Here is a 17414-nt window from a genome sequence, read left to right as displayed (position 1 = left end):
CCCCAATTTACAATGATTGGGGGCAGAACAATGGTTAATTGTGAAGTTTCCACCTGATCATGGCATAGAAAAGTGAATTTATTTGCTTGGCTTGAGAGGTTGTCTGATCTAGGCAATAAATCACAACCCAAGGTTAGGCCTACTTCCTACCTGTGCATGAGCAAAAAGACAATACCCACCCATTCTCAGCAAAACAGCTGACAACTGTGAAGTAACCAGCATATCACACATCATTATGCACCAAATACATCCACAGAGAGGTGGAGCAAGTTCACTCACATAAACGCATCTAAATTGTTGGGAAATAGACCTTAAGTCTCAACTCAAGCTATAACTAGGCCTTGAAAGTCAAATCATCACTTTAATGACACATTTCATTGGTCCAATGCAATAGTAAATGTGAATGCAGAGGCAGGACAATAAACCAACAGGCAATGAACCAGTGTGTTTCCTGCACCAGAGCACAGAGACAAAGATCTCAGAACTGACAACAATTGAGAAGAGAGCGAGACAGAACAATGTGCTCCTGAAAACGTTCCCTACATAGTGCACTACTTTTGACCAGAGCCTTACTTTTGACCAGAGCCATTTGGGACACAATCCAGAGACAGAGACCCTGTGGTCCTGTCCAGTGTGTTCTGGTAGAACAGCCTGGAGACATCATCCATGTTCCCAGTCACACAAAAACGGAGCTGGCCCATTACTAATAATGACAGAAGCCTTTCTTCTCCAATTCAAGCAAATGAAGGAGAGATAAAATGCTAAGTCAGAGAGTTCAACTAGATTACATGCTTTAAATGGCACAGTTATGATGAACTATTTCCACTGCCGCTATGAGGATTGTTTAGTCACAACCTCTTTTGTTACTGGGTCTTTCTATAAATAATGGGGCTAATGTGTGATATTGGGATAAATATTTCAAAATGGTTTGAAACATGCAGTTCCACATGTGTACTTAGAGGATTACAGGCCGAGGACTGTACATCCTTTAATAAGCAGGGTTCATACAGACATTGGCAAGTCAAATTCAAGGATTTTCAGGGACTTTTTCAAGCACTTCATTGTAATTTTCAAGGGCCTCAATGTTATACATTGTATAATTAATATAATTGTACATATAAGGCCTAATATAGAAGCCCTTGCCCTCCGCTCAAAAAGCATGCAAAAACAATTTTAAAAAATCTAAAAGTAGGCCATTACCACTAAGAATAATGCATTATTTAGGCTTTGACAATGCATTGATATTCAAATAGTTATTACATTCTAAAATATGTGAGAATGATGTGGACATTGCCTAACTAAATAGATTGGATGCATTAATGACGATTTTTATGTTGCCCATGTGGCCGACCACAGGGACACATAATGCCATGAATAGCGGTAGCATTAACCTCACCCTTTAATCTCACCATTACTGTTATTATAATGAGAAAGTGACCAAAAACCAGGTTCCTTTTTTAACTGAAGGATTTGTATGGAAAGCCAAGTTGAAGCCAATAGATGTTGTCGTCCTCATAATAACCGCACATGATTTTATCGCAACAGAGTAGCGCAAAGCCCTTCAGTTGAAAAAGCGCGAAACAAACGAAAGCGGCCGCATCTCTCACAAAAACGGATACAAAATGTAATAATTATAAGGAAGCAGGACAATTTATAAATTGGCAACAATGATAACAAGGACTTTTCAAGCACCAAATTGAGGAAATGTCTAATTTTCAAGGTAGGCCTATTCCAGTACTTGAATTTCTGAGCTCCAAATCCAATCACTAGGTCATCAGAGTGCAACGTATGTTTGTTGCTGTTGAACGCTGTCGAACGCCGAAACCTGAACTAAAGACCTAGGTTTAAAAGCTGACAGTGTTTTTATATACTTTTATTTTAAATCCTGCGGCTCTGTTGGGCTAAATTGCTGTGAGCGCTGCTATCTGTCCTGGGATCCTGCCAGTTTCCGTACAGGGGAAGAGACGCGAAAGCCCAGCTAGCCTAGCTGCCTCCGCAGCCTCAAATGGAGGCTGCTATTGAACGTTTCCAGCGTTGCAGGAGCTGTGTTTACTTTGCTTTGTTCCGGGACAATGTGGACCACTCTGACTTTCAATGTAGCAACTGCTTGCGTGTGGAGGACTATAGGAGCGAAGTAGCTACTCTTAGCAAGCAAGTAGCTAGCCTAAATAAACTACTGGGGAACCCACACCCACCTACTTTTTATTTTTCTTCCACCCCAGTAGCCGGACGCCGCTCTGGTCTGGTGGAAGTTTCGCCGTGGTGTTGGCTCTCTACAGCCGACTGGCCATTGCTAGGCAGGGTTCCATCCCCGAAGGGGTCTCCCCCTTCTCTGGAGAACAGAACTGTTCTCGACCCAACCAACCAGCCATGGAGGTACGTCACTCGCCGTGGAAGTCGAAGGCGGCGTCCTCTGGCAATGGGGGTCTCCATGGAGATGTTGAGCCTGGGAACTGACACAGACCAGAAACAGCTTTGCCGCCCTGGATCCAGAGGTTCCGGCGCCTTCGTCCTTGGTGGCTTCCCAATCAAGATCGGATCCGGAGGTACCAGCGTCTTCGTCTTCGTCCTCGGTTCCTCGTACCTCGTGTTCAGATCCTCGGAGCTCCCGCCTGAGAGACTGGCCCATTCAACATCACCAGCTGTCATCATAGGCAGCTCTATGGTGAGAAACATCTCGGTCCCCAAGGCAAAAGCCCTGTGCTACCCAGGAGCACGAGTACAGGACATAACAAGGCTGTTTCAGACTGTTCTACCCAGGAGCACAGGACATAGTAAGGCTGCTTCCGAATGTTCTACCAGAGATGCCGGGAGCTGACACTGTCGTAGTCCATGTGGGGTCAAACGATATCAGGAGGGCTTTTAAAGAACTGATTTTAGCATTAAAAGAATACAAAAAACGGCCAATAATTTCAGGTCCAGTACCATCATTGGGCCGTGGGTGTGAAAGAGTCAGCAGACTGCTGGCATTACACATCTGGCTAAAAGACAACTGTAGCTCTGTTGGAGTCACTTTTATTGATAACTTTGACACCTTCTGGAAACAGAAGATACTCTACAGGAATGACAGAGTCCATTCAAATAATCCAAGCTCCTGGACTCTGTCCACGCATTTCAAGGCTGTGTTGAAAGAATGGCTGGTAAATGACTGACAATGAGTCGTCATAATGCTGCATAAATGTACATTATATTAGGGGCATTGGCAAACACAAAGTAAGTAATTTAATTGCACCGAATACATCTGTTTATCCTACAGCTATTTATTGTAAGCAGTAATCATGAGCCTATAAACCAGAGTTACACTGTTAGCACTGAGGCGGTGTGCAATAGTAGGAAGACCACTTTATGCAGCTCACCCTGCACTATCAACTCCCATATAAATAACATGAGTAAGTCTACCTCTGATAAGCTTCCCAGTAAAACATAAAAAACAATCAAGCAACCCAGAAAAGTGCTAAAAATAGCCCATATTAACATATGTAGGCTAAGAAACAAGGTCCATGAAGTCAATAACTTGTTTGTAACAGATGACATTCATATTCTGACTACCTCTGAAACTCACTTAGATAACACCTTTGATGATACAGTCGTAGCAATACATGGTTATAACATCTAGCAGAAAGACAGAAATGCCAACAGAGGCAGTGTTGCGGTCTATATTCAGAACCACATTCCTGTAAAGCTTAGAGACGATCTAATGTTAAATACTGCTGAAGTAATATGGCTACAGATTCATCTGCCTCACTTAAAGCCCATTAGTCTTGAAAGCTGCTTTAGACCACCAAGTGCTAACAGTGTAACGGCCGTTGTTGGTGGAAGAAGGTGAGGACCAAGGTGCAGCGTGGTATGTGTCCATTTTTATTCAAATGAACACGGAAATAACAGAAATACCAAAGAGAACCGACCGAAAACAGTTCTGGCTGGTGCAGACACACAACAGAAAACAATCACCCACGAAACACAATAGAAAACAGGCTCCCTAAATATGGTTCTCAATCAGGGACAACAATTGACAGCTGCCTCTGATTGAGAACCATACCAGGCCAAACACAGAAATAGCAAATCATAGAAAAACTAACATAGACAACCCACCCAACTCACGCCCTGACCATACTAAAACAAAGACACAACAAAAGAACTAAGGTCAGAACGTGACAAACAGTCAGTACCTGGATAATATGTGTGAAATGCTTGAAAATGTATGTGATATCAACAGAGAAGTATATTTTCTGGGTGATTTAAATATTGACTGGCAATCATCAAGCTGCCCACTCAGGAAAAACTTCAAACTGTAACCAGTGCCTGCAACCTGGATCAGGTTGTCAGTCAACCTACCAGGGTAGTTGCAAACAGCACAGGAATTAAATCATCGACATGTATTGATCACATCTTTACTAATTCAGCAGATATTTGCTTTAAAGCAGTATCCAAATCAATAGGATGTAGTGATCACAATATAATAGCCATATCTAGGAAAACCAAAGTTCCAAAGGCTGGGCCTAATGTAGTGTATAAGAGGTCATACAATAGGTTTTGTAGTGATTCATATGTTGATGATGTAAAGAATATTTGCTGGTCTGTGGTGTGTAATGAGGAGCAACCAGACGCTGCACCTGACACATTTAAGAAACAACTTATTCCAGTTACTAATAAGCACACACCCATTAAGAAAATTACTGTAAAAACTGTTAAATCCCCTTGGATTGATGAGGAATTTAAAAATGTTATGGTTGAGAGGGATGGGGCAAAAGGTATGGCAATTAAGTCTGGTGGCCCAACTGATTGGCAAACGTACTGCAAATTAAGAAATCATATGACTAAACAAAATAAAAAGAAGAAACTAATATCATTTATTTAAAGAATGATAGTAAAAATCTTTGGGGCACCTTAAATTACATTTTGGAGAAAAAGCCAACTCGGCTCCTTCATTCATTGAATCAGACTGCTCATTCATCACAAAGCCCACTGATATTGCAAACTACATTAATTACTTTTTCATTGGCAAGACAAGAAAACTTTGGGATGACATGCCAGCAACAAACGCTGACACTACACATCCAAGTATATCAGACCAAATTATGAAAGACAAGAATTGTACTTTTGAATTCCATAAAGGCAGTGTGGAAGAGGTGAAAAATTATTGTTGTCTATCAACAATGACAAGCCACCGGGGTCTGACAATCTGGATGGAAAATTACTCAGGATAATAACAGACGATATTGCCACATCTTCAATTTATGCCTACTAGAGATCATGTGCCCTCAGGCCTGGAGGGAAGCTACAGTAAAGTGGACCAATCAGCCTGTTACCAACCCTTAGAAAACATATGGAAAATGGTACAACGCTATTTCACAGTAAAGAAATTGACAACAGAATTTCAGCATGCTTATAGGGGAGGACAGTCAACAAGCACAGCATTTACACTAATGACTGATGATTGGCTGAGAGATGATTGGCTGATGATAAAATAATTGTGGGGGCTGTCTTGTTAGACTTCAGTGCAGCTTTTGACATTATCGATCATAGTCTGCTGCTGGAAAAACATGTGTGTTATGGCTTTAATATAATGTGGATAAAGTGTTACTTGTCTAACAGAACACAGAGGATCTTCTTTAATGGAAGCCTCTCAAATATAGTCCAGTTAGAATCAGGAATTCCCCAGGGTAGCTGTTTAGGCCCCTTGCTTTATGCCATTTTTACTAACGACATGCCACTGACTTTGAGTAAAGCCAGAGTGTCAACGTATACGGATGACTCAACACTATATACGTCAGCTACTACAGCGACTGAAATGCAACAGCGACTGCAACAGCGACTACAGCGACTGAAACTGCAATACTCAACAAAGAGCTGCAGTTAGTTTCAGAGTCGGTGGCAAGGAATAAGTTAACCCTAAATATTTCTAAAACTAAAAGCATTGTATTTGGAACAAAACACTCACTAAATCCTAAACCTCAACTAAATCTTGTAATAAATCATGTGGAAATTGATCAATTTGAGATGACTAAACTGCTTGGTGTAACCCTAGATTTTAAACTGTCGTAGTCAAAACAAATTGATGCAGTAGTAGCTACGATGGGGAGAAGTCTGTCTATAATAAAGTGATGCTCTGCCTTCTTAACAACAATATCAACAAGGCAGGTCCTACAGGCCCTAGTTTTGTCACACCTTGACTACTGTTCAGTCCTGTGGTCAGGTGCCACAAAAAAGGACTTAGGAAAATTGGAATTGGCTCAGAACAGGGCAGCACGGCAGGCCCTTGGATATACACAGAGAGCTAATATTAATAATATGCATGTTAATCTCTCCTGGCCGAAAGTGGAGGAGAGACTGACTTCATCACTACTTTTTTTATGAGAGGTATTGACATGTTGAATGCACCGAGCTACTGGCACACAGCTCGGACACCCATGCATACCCCACAAGACATGCCACAAGAGGTCTCTTCACAGTCCCCAAGTCCAGAACAGACTATGGGAGGCACACAGTACTACATAGAGCCATGACTACATGGAGCAGTAAAATTAGCCTAGGAACGATGGGCCTAGGAATGGTGGGTTAACTGCCTTGTTCAAGGGCAGAACGACATATTTCACCTTGTCAGCTCGGGGGATCCAATCGTGCAACCTTACAGTTAAACTAGTCCAATGCTCTAACCACCTGCCTCTCATTGCACTCCACGAGGAGCCTGCCTGTTAAGCGAATGCAGTAGAAGCCAAGGTAAGTTGCTAGCTAGCATTAACCTTATCTTATAAAAAGTAAACAATCAATCATAATCACTAGTTATAACTACACATGGTTGATGATATTACTAGTTTATCTAGCGTGTCCTGCATTGCATATAATCGATGCAACGCTGGGGGATGATTTAACAAAAGCGCATTTGCGAAAAAAGCACAATCGTTGGACGACTGTACCTAACCATAAACACCAATGCCTTTCTTAAAATCAATACACAGAAGTATATATTTTTAAACCTGCATATTTAGCTAAAAGAAATTCAGGTTAGCAGGCAATATTAACCAAGTGAAATTGTGTCATTTCTCTTGTGTTCATTGCACGCAGAGTCAGGGTATATACAAAAGTTTGGGCAGCCTGGCTCATTGCTAACTAATTTGCCAGAATTTTACGTAATTATGACATAACATTGAAGGTTGTGCAATGCAACAAGAATATTTAGACTTGGGGATGCCACCCGTTGGATAAAATACCGAACGGTTCCGTATTTCACTGAAATAATAAACGTTTTGTTTTCGAAATGATAGTTTCCGGATTCGACCATATTAATGACCAAAGGCTCTAATTTCTGTGTGTTATTATTTTATAATTAAGTCTATGATTTGATAGAGCAGTCTAACTGAGCGATGGTAGGCAGCAGCAGGCTCGTAAGCATTCATTTAAACAGCACTTGTGTTTTGCCAGCAGCTCTTCGCAAGCACAGTGTTGTTTATGACTTCAAGCCTATCAGCCTAATGGCTGGTGTAACCGATGTGAAATGGCTAGCTAGTTAGCTGGGTGTGCGCTAATAGCGTTTCAAACGTCACTCGCTCTGAGACTTGGAGTAGTTATTCCCCTTGCTCTGCATGGGTAACACTGCTTCGAGTGTGGCTGTTGTCGATGTGTTCCTGGTTCGAGCCCAGGTAGGGGCGAGGAGAGGGATGGAAGCTATACTGTTACACTGGCAATACTATAGTGCCTATAAGAACATCCAATAGTCAAAGGTATATGAAATACAAATGGTATAGAGAGAAATAGTCCTATAAATACTATATTAACTACAACGTAAAACCTCTTACCTTGGAATATTGAAGTCTCATGTTAGCAGAAACCACCAACTTTCATATGTTCTCATGTTCTGAGCAAGGAACTCAAACGTTAGCTTTTTTTACATGGCACATATTGCACTTTTACTTCTCCAACACTTTGTTTTTGCATTATTTAAAACAAATTGAACATGTTTCATTATTTATTTGAGGCTAAATAGATTTTTATTGATGTATTATATTAAGTTAAAATAAGTGTTCATTCAGTATTGTTGTAATTGTCATTATTACAAATAAATCAAATAAAAAAATTGTCCGATTAATCAGTATCGGCTTTTTTTGGTCCTCCAATAATTGGTATCGGCGTTGAAAAATCATAATCGGTCGACCTCTACTGTAGCTATGTGGTAGTGCTGGAGTAGGGGCCTGAGGACACACAGTGTGTTGTGAAATCTGTGAATGTATTGCAATGTTTTTTTAAATTGTATAAACTGTCTTAATTTTGCTGGACCCCAGGAAGAGTTGCTGCTGCTTTGGCAGCAGCTAATGGGGCTAATAGGCTATTTCAAACCCCTTATATTGTTTAAAATTGCGGGTGTAATATGGAAACCGAAATGTATTTGTCATGTTATACCAGATCATGTTGTGAAGAAGCCCACTAAACTATGTAATTTGTTGTCACTATATCCAGAATAATTCATAGGAATAGCGTTGGGTGCTGCGCAACAGTCTATCAAACACAATTGCGCACAGTAGATCTAACGAGACCATGCTGTAAATCGATCAGGCAACAACAGATGACATCAACATCAATTTGCTAGGGATATTGGATCCAACGTGGATCCAGGCACAACTGTCTTCACTTTTCTCCTAGACCCGCATGAGTAATGTTCCTTCTCCATTGACCTACTGTACTGCTTGCTCATAAATGGAAACAGGACAATCATTATTTAAGTGCACAATACAGCCTTACTCTAACAATGCTAAATAAACGTGTCTTTCCAAATATCCCTGTTTAAAATTGCACCCTATACCCTATATAGGGCCCTTATGGCTCTGGTCAAAAGTAGTGCCATTTGGGACAAAGCTGCAGCAAGGGAAGGGATGCTTGAAAACCACTTCATTAGCAGGAAAAGCATGCTCCCTAATTATTCTGCTGTTTTCTATGCTGATATACTGCTGGTGTTGCTGAGGAGGGCTATTTTGGGGCTCAGCTGAACGAATACAAACTAAAGGGAAGGTGTGCTAATTTCAAATGAGGTCATAGTAGGCTAATTCGAAAAAGAGAAAATGCTTTGATTTGAGTAATGACACTGATTTTAGGGGAAAACACACTGTAGTGATTTGAGGTGGAGAATACTGATTTAAGTAGTGGAAAATACTACCCAAGGTCAAGGGGAGGGGGGGGGGGGGGGGGGGAGAGTGCACAGAGTCTCACTTTAGGATATAGTTCTCCAAGTTCCTGAAGCAACCGGCACTAAAAAGGTAGCTAGGCTATGTTGAGCGTTGAGCGTAACAAATGAGACACCAAAATATTCTGGACATTCCTTGCAAACACCTTTTTTCCAGCACTTGGGCTGTTGTTGCATCGCATGCGCTATCACAACAACAGCTGTTCATCACTTGACCATTATTCTGAAAATTCTTTCAGATGGATCAGATGATTTGGATCAGATGATCTTGTGAAAATAGCACAACGTAACTAATCAGCTGGACACCAAATGCGCATCCCAACAACTATTATGCATAACTATTGAAGAACCGTGTTAATGACAGTATCAATTTGGGCTTAAGTATCAACGTACGGTGACTCTTTCGGTTAGAAGCATTTGATTTTGCAATCACAAACATAATGTTGGATTTGTGTGCCCATAAAAACTGTTTTCACCTCATGACATAAGGAGAGGGTTAAACATAAGGGCTAAAAATATGTTTTAGCCTCCCGAGTGGCGCAGTGGTTTAAGGTACTGCATCACAGTGCCACAGCTGTGTTTCGGAGGACGCACGGCTCTCAACCTTCGCCTCTCCCGAGTCCGTACGGGAGTTGCAACGATGAGACAAGACTGCAACTACCCATTCGGATACCATGAAAATGTGAAGAAAAAGGGGTTAAAGTTTCTAAAAAATAAAAAAAGTTTTAAATCAACTTGTGAATTTTATTGAATATAGCTATGTTTCCCCCTTATATCTGAATGAAATTGACAAGAAGAAAATTGGCTGATGATTTCTCATCAATGACATCAACCGCTGTAACGAGTTGTCCAGTGTAGGAAATCCTCACTGTTACCCTAGTTTATAGAAAGACCCTACTCCCTAATTCCATGACTTAGTTAATTAACCCCATTTGTTATGGATTCACTCTTTAGCAATATCTAGATTTCCGTCAAATTGGCGACAGATTTTCACGAGAATATTCTGAAATCTGCATAAAATTAAGTATGTGCATTTTCCCACCAGAGATGTGTTTCCATCAAATTGACTTGTTGTGGATAAAAGGCTGTGCGTGATGGAAATACAAATACAATTTTGCCATTCAATTCCCATCTCCCGAACAAAAAGTGAATTGGATTTCCATTGCATTTTAAACTCTACTGATGGTTTTGTCACACAAAATGTTGCGTTATATAGCGAATGTGCCCACTCTGATATTGGCACATGCTCTCTAGCCAAAAGCTTGACGCGAGTATAGCTGATGATGAAATTATTATGGACAAAAGAGCGAGATTATTTTTACCTGTCAAACTGCAGCCAAGCATCGATCATCATGTCACCAGAAAAAAGACCCTCGATATTTATTGGAAAGGAGCATCAAGCTAAAAAGTGTAAACTTTCTCCACTCTGTGAAGTTCATCATACCTTATTTCACCTGTAGCCTAAGAAACTGCATGCTTTCCCAGCTCATAGTGGGAGGACCACACAATATATCAAGTTCACTTATTATATAAATATTTGCGCATAAAAGCGTTTCCACCGCCATTTCTAGCATTATTCATTTTACAGACACAAAAAGATCCCACATTGTCCAGCGTTTTTTGGTTTCGTCGACATTTGGAAAGTTTACCGACAAATTTGCTGCTCCATTAGGCCTGTCATAACATTTCTTATCCGACATGTACTTTACTTGCATAAAAAGGTTGGATGGAAACCTGGATATAGTCCTTCTCTTTAAAGTGTGGTGGTTCTACTGGTTTATGTCAGGTTACAATTTTGTGTTTAACTTTGTTATGTTAGTAAAAAAAATCAAAAATAACCACAATCCACCTCAAGTGGTTGGAATCTTTTGAACTGAGAGATTACATGCAGTGGACCCTGCAAAATCTACCACAGTGGTATTCCAACAATGTGTTAATAACCTTATCAACATTTAATAATTCAGCTTACAACTAAGCTCTAATGGTTGTGGATTCAACATATAATTTGCAGTGTCATACTCAGTCAATGCATACAATTTAACCCCTGAACTGGAACGTCCACCATGTGAAATGAAGGATTGCTAAGGAGTTATAGGAGAGCTGCTTTACCAAGGGGGGCGGGGTTCAACTGAGTCTCTGTTCCTGAAAGCCAGGCAGCCACACACAGGCCAAGGTGGGGGAGGGTAAAATCCAGATGCTCTTTCTCTTCCTGAGACAGACCTGCTGCACTGGGCAAAATGTAATGCATCCTTATAGTCTACTTACCACTCTCATAGAGATAAGGCCACATGACTATAACAAACTATATCAAACCAATCAATAAAAATGCAGTGTCCACCTGGTAGGGTATTTGTGATATTTCACCTACTTTCATCTACTTTACGGCGTAACTATTACTGAGCGGACTATGAACATGCTCTGGTGCTAAAATTAACAAAATGCGGTGACTGACAGAAAGGAAGGTAAGCCAACATGACTTCCTCGGTTAAATTGCCTCTGTACTGTTGACCCAAACAACAAGCACTTGTACTCAAGCCTAGTGTTGCACGGTATCCTGAAACATCGGTACCTTTTTGATACTAGAGCATGAAAAACTGTTTGGTACTACAATTTTTGTTACTATCGGCACTTCTGTCAATAATGTCTCACCTCGTCTACTGATTGAGAGAGGAACCAAGTCTTTCTATCAACGCAGCCGATGTTCCCTTATAGCACAAGAGTGCCTGCTCCGTGACTACTCCACTTACTCATTGCTAGCTCTAGCCTGTCCTGAGGAACCACTGCACTCACTCGGAGTCTGGGCTGAATCACCACTCATGCTGCACAGAAGTTAAAGGGATACTTCAGGATTTTGTCAATGAAGCCCTTAATCGAGTCTACTTGCCCAGAGTCAGATGAACTCATGGATACCATTTTTATGTCTCTGCATTCAGTATGAAGGAAGTTAAGAGGTAGTATCTGGAAGTTAATGGTATCTACCAGCATGCTAGCAGTTACAATAGACTTACAGTCATTGTGCTAACGCTAGTTAACAATTGCACTAAAGCTAGTTAGCAACTTCTTTCAAATTGCGCACAGAGACATAAAAAAGGTATGGGCGAGTTCATCTGACTCCAGGGAAGAAGATAAAGGGCTTCATTGCCAAAATCCTGAATTATCCCTTTAACACACTTGAATAATGCGACACAGCATGTAGAAATGTTGAAACTGTTAATTGCTGTTCGCAAAACAATGTCCATTACAGGCTAGAACACTTTACAATGCAAGAGATACCGGTAGCTTCCAGCTTTGTGGGCTAACTTAACTTGCTAGCTTACAGCTAAAGCTAACATCAACTGATTAACCTAGTACCTTGTTTATGATAATACGCAAACCATAATGTAAAATACTGCTGATTTCAAAGCTGATTGTCACCAAAAACGAATTCACTTTGTGTCCCCCGCCTCATGTCTCTCCTGCGGTCCAATCGTGTTTATTTTTACCTCCTCAGCCCTCGCGATAGGCACTTTCCCTCGGGGGAATCCCTGTTGAAACCGGATGCAGTGAGATTGCAATCTTAAGTGGCAGTTCAATTAACAAAAGTTGCCCCCTCGGCCCATGATGTAGCTTAAAGGAGCGAGTGAACAACTTTAATAACTTGCAGGGTTGATATTACCCCTAATTCAATGCAAACTGTAGTCAAATGTAAAATGTAATCAACTCGCAGTATTTTGGGGCATTAGCTAGCTTGCTAGGTGGCTAGCTAAAAATATATACATAGATGACATTGATTTAGCTGTAGCAAGTGGGAATAAAACACTCGAAATGGCAGACTCATATTGAGGATCCTACAAAACGTAGCTCGCTAGCTAGCGTCATAAACATATTTTTGCCAATTCTGAAATATTATTGGAATAAATGACCAAACTATAAAACTAGCTAGCTAGCTATGGGTAACTGTAGCTAGCTACCTGACAGGAGTGCTAGCTATGCTAGCTTGCTAGGTACGTTACATCAACAGCTTCAGGTTGATTGTTTTTAGGCTCAACTTTGAGATTTCCATCAAGGACGTTGCATCTCCAATCATCACTCTACCTCGTTTGGATCACTTTGATGTGACGATGTAAAACGTCATCCATGTGCTGAGAGTTTAGGGCGAGGGCTGTCTACTTCACGTTTAGACCGCAGTCAAAGATCATCTTTACTCGAGCCTTGAACTGTCTATGTGTGAATGATGCCATGGGTCTTAAAGAGACAGCGCATACTTCTATAAAATAAGAGATTGCTTCTTCCGTGCAAATGTTGTTGATCAGTAAAATAAAATACGTCCCAAAATGTAATGAACTCAAAAGATCTGTCTGGATCAAGTGCCATTCTGCGGCTAAAAGCCTTCTTTTTTTGCTGCAGTATCATTTTGGTATCGAGTATCTTGATTAGAGGTCGACCGATTAATCGGAATGGCCGATCAATTGGGGACGATTTCAAGTTTTCATAACAATCGGAAATCAGTATTTTTGGACACCGATTTGGCCATTTTTTTTTACACCTTTATTTAACTAGGCAAGTCAGTTAAGAATACATTCTTATTTTTAATGACGGCCTAGGAACGGTGGGTTAACTGCCTCGTTCAGGGGCAGAACGACAGTTTTTTACCTTGTCAGCTCAGGGATTCATTTTTGCAACCTTCCGGTTACTAGTCGAACGCTCTAACCACCTGCCTTACATTGCACTCCACGAGGAGCCTGCATGGCAGGCAGACTACCTGTTACGCGAGGGCAGCAAGAAACCAAGGTAAGTTGCTCGCTAGAATTAAACTTATAAAAACAATCAATCTTCACATAATCACTAGATTATAATCACTAAACATGGTTGATGATATTACTACTTTATCTAGCGTGTCCTGCGATGCAAATAATCGATGCAGTGCCTGTTAACTTCTCATCGAATCACAGCCTACTTCGCCAAACGGGTGATAATTTAGCCCTGTCGTTGCACCAAACCTAACCATAAAAATCAATGCCTTTCTTTAAAATCAATACACAAGTATATCTTTTTAAACCTGCATATTTAGTTAATATTGCCTGCTAACATGAATTTCTTATAATTAGTGAAATTGTGTCACTTCTCTTGCGTTCCGTGCCAGCAGTCAGGATATATGCAGCAGTTTGGGCCACCTGGCTCGTTGCGAACTGTGTGAAGTCCATTTATTCCTAACAAAGACCATAATTAATTTGCCATAATTTTACATAATTATGACATAACATTGAAGGTTGTACAATGTAACAGCAATATTTAGACTTAGGGATGCCACCCGTTAGATAAAATACATAACGGTTCCGTATTTCACTGAAAGAATAAACGTTTTGTTTTCGAAATGATAGTTTCCGGATTCAACCATTTTAATAACCTAATGCTTGTATTTCTGTGTGTTATTATGTTATAATTAAGTTAATGATTTGATATTTGATAGATCAGTCTGACGATGGTAGGTAGCAGCAGGCTCGTAAGCATTCATTCAAACAGCACTTCAAACAGCTCTTCACAATGCTTCAAGCTGAGCTGTTTATGACTTCAAGCCTATCAACTCTCGATATTAGGTTGGTGTAACCGATGTGAAATGGCTAGTTAGTTAGCGGGGTGTGCGCTAATAGCATTTCAAACGTCACTCGCTCTGAGACTTGGAGTAGTTGTTCCCCTTGCTCTGCATGGGTAACGCTGCTTCGAGGGTGGCTGCTGTCGATGTGTTCCTGGTTCGAGCCCAGGTAGCGGCGAGGAGAGGGGTGGAAGCTATACTGTTACACTGGCAATACTAAAGTGCCTATAAGAACATCCAATAGTCAAAGGTATATGAAATACAAAACGTATAGAGAGAAATAGTCGTATAATTCCTATAATAACTACAACCTAAAACTTCTTACCTGGGAATATTGAAGACTCGTGTTAAAAGGAACCACGAGCTTTCATATGTTCTCATGCTCTGAGCAAGGAACTTAAACGTTAGCTTTCTTACATGGCACATATTGCACTTTTACTTTCTTCTCCAACACTTTGTTTTTGCATTATGTAAACCAAATTAAACATGTTTCATTATTTATTTGAGGCTAAATTGATTTTATTGATGTATTATATTAAGTTCAAATAAAAGTTAATTCAGTATTGTTGTAATTGTCATTATTACAAATTCAAAATACATTTTAAAAACGGGCGATTAATCGGTATCAGCTTTTTTTGGTCCTCCAATAATCGGTATCGGCGTTGATGGTATCGAGTATTGTGATACTAAACCTGCTAAACCTGCCAACACACTCATACAGTTATCCTTCCCCCTACCTAGTGAAAAACATTGTCTCTCACTGACTAGCAAGAGGTTGCTGTGCAAATGATTAACCTCAAAACAGGTTTTTCAGGAGACGGCATTCATGTCTTGGCAATAATCGGAACTGACTATTCGTGCATGAAATAAAAACTAATGCATATTCTTTGTTTTTCAGCTTTGGTTCCATAACATCTACCTACAGATGTAGGATCTTAATTTGATCACCCTGATGTTGCAAGAAATGTGCTGCACAGCAGGAAATGCAAACGTGTAGTGAATTTGAGGTTTAAAAGGGCTTCTAACATTTGTAATTTCCACAGAGAAAATGTCAGACTTGACTTGTATGCATCATAAATGTCCATTCATTATAATCGACACAATAATTCACATTTCCTTTTGCTGCAAGATTATTTACTTTGTCCAATATGTGTGTTCGCAAACAGCACATTTGTAAACCACAACTATGCAGGGAGACAATACTTTGACTGCAAGCTTGCAAACAATATCAAACAAGTCACTTAATTCTAATTCACTAACTCAACACTCGATAGCCTAAATGTTTACTCTCCCTTCATTCACACACACAAATCACAGAGCAGTGGAGGGTGCTGAGGGGAGGACGGGTTGGATACATGGAGCCCCAGCCATTCCCACGAGCCCGTCCGCCCCAATTAAGGTGCCACCAACCTCCTGTGACAAAGTCATTGAAGAAAAACCCTCACCCCACTCTCCAAAGAATGGCTAATCAGCAGGCCTTTCCCAGCAAGCAACATATTTGCCCAGCTAAAGACACACATGGTTTCAGTTAGGGGTCTACACCTATAAACAGTTGGCCATGGCAGCTTATTGGTCAGGAAGTTCAATGTTTACTGCAAGTCAAGACAGGCACAAGCTGCTAACGAATGATACTCTACCCCAACACCATCAGCAACACCAACACAATCATTGAAGACCAATAGAGAAGTGATTCTAGAAAGTCTAGTAGTCCTGTAAATGGACTGCACTTGGCCCTTCACAATCAGGCTATTGACAAATCACTGTTGTTGAAAGTTCAATATTTGAACATTGTAGTAACAGGAATACCACAAACGAACATTCACACATTGAGTTTTAATACATGGAATATCTGGAATATCACCAAATTATTTGGAATAGATTTAAAGCTGCAATATGTAACTTTTTGGGCGACCTGACAAAATCACATACAAATCTGAGTTATAGTTCTGTCATTCAAATTGAAAGCGAGTCTACGGTTGTGTCTACACTTAACACTTACATGCGACTTCTGATATCAGAATACGAAGCTCGCAATGAAAAGATGGTTCTAGATGCACATAAGTCGCTTTGTGGTCTTATTGTGTTCAGATCTGGTTGACCACTTCAGGTGGTCAGGTATGCATTGTGTGAGGATTTCTCCCCAGTCTGGACGCATTAAGGCTACCGAAATCGCATACAGTGGGCGACGTCATCAGCACTCCTCCCACAAGTCTTCAGAAAATGTGTTGTGGGACTGAGAGGGACCATTGGATGAAATACGCTCCTAGTTTGTGGTGTTTGCTGGCCTCATAAGTGCTAGCCGGCCAGCTAATATTTAGAGCAATCATTTTTTGTTTGGCTAGATTTATGCCCCCTTTAGCTTTGCTTGCTGGCTAGCTACAGCGGATAGCTGGATACTTAGCTACAGTAGTTAGCTACTGTCATTAGTTGTTGTAGTGTTATTATCATATTTAGCCTATTCCAGTTTGTAGAATGCATACTGGCATTTGAATATAGCGCGGGAACAGACTCAATGTGGACATGGTGGACACATTTAAATATAAATGTAGACGTGTGACTTGTTCGGAATTCCATGATCAGACCTCCATTATCATAATACAAAATCTGCAAGAACTGTCAAGTCTAGACACTGTCTAAGAAGCGGAAGATCTGTTCTATGTGCACTAT

General features: G+C 40.6%; 1 protein-coding gene across 22 annotated transcripts in view; it reads right to left on the bottom strand.

Moving 5' to 3' along the window:
• LOC110522153 (TGF-beta-activated kinase 1 and MAP3K7-binding protein 2) overlaps positions 1–17414 on the bottom strand; it is a 70346-nt gene that overhangs the window by 42425 nt on the left and 10507 nt on the right. The window lies entirely within an intron of this gene.

Source organism: Oncorhynchus mykiss, chromosome 4 (genome assembly GCF_057628025.1).
Source record: "Oncorhynchus mykiss isolate SJ-2025 chromosome 4, ASM5762802v1, whole genome shotgun sequence".
Classification (NCBI taxonomy): domain Eukaryota; kingdom Metazoa; phylum Chordata; class Actinopteri; order Salmoniformes; family Salmonidae; genus Oncorhynchus; species Oncorhynchus mykiss.
Note: the sequence above shows the minus strand (reverse complement) of the source record. Positions and strands in the feature narration are given on the sequence as shown.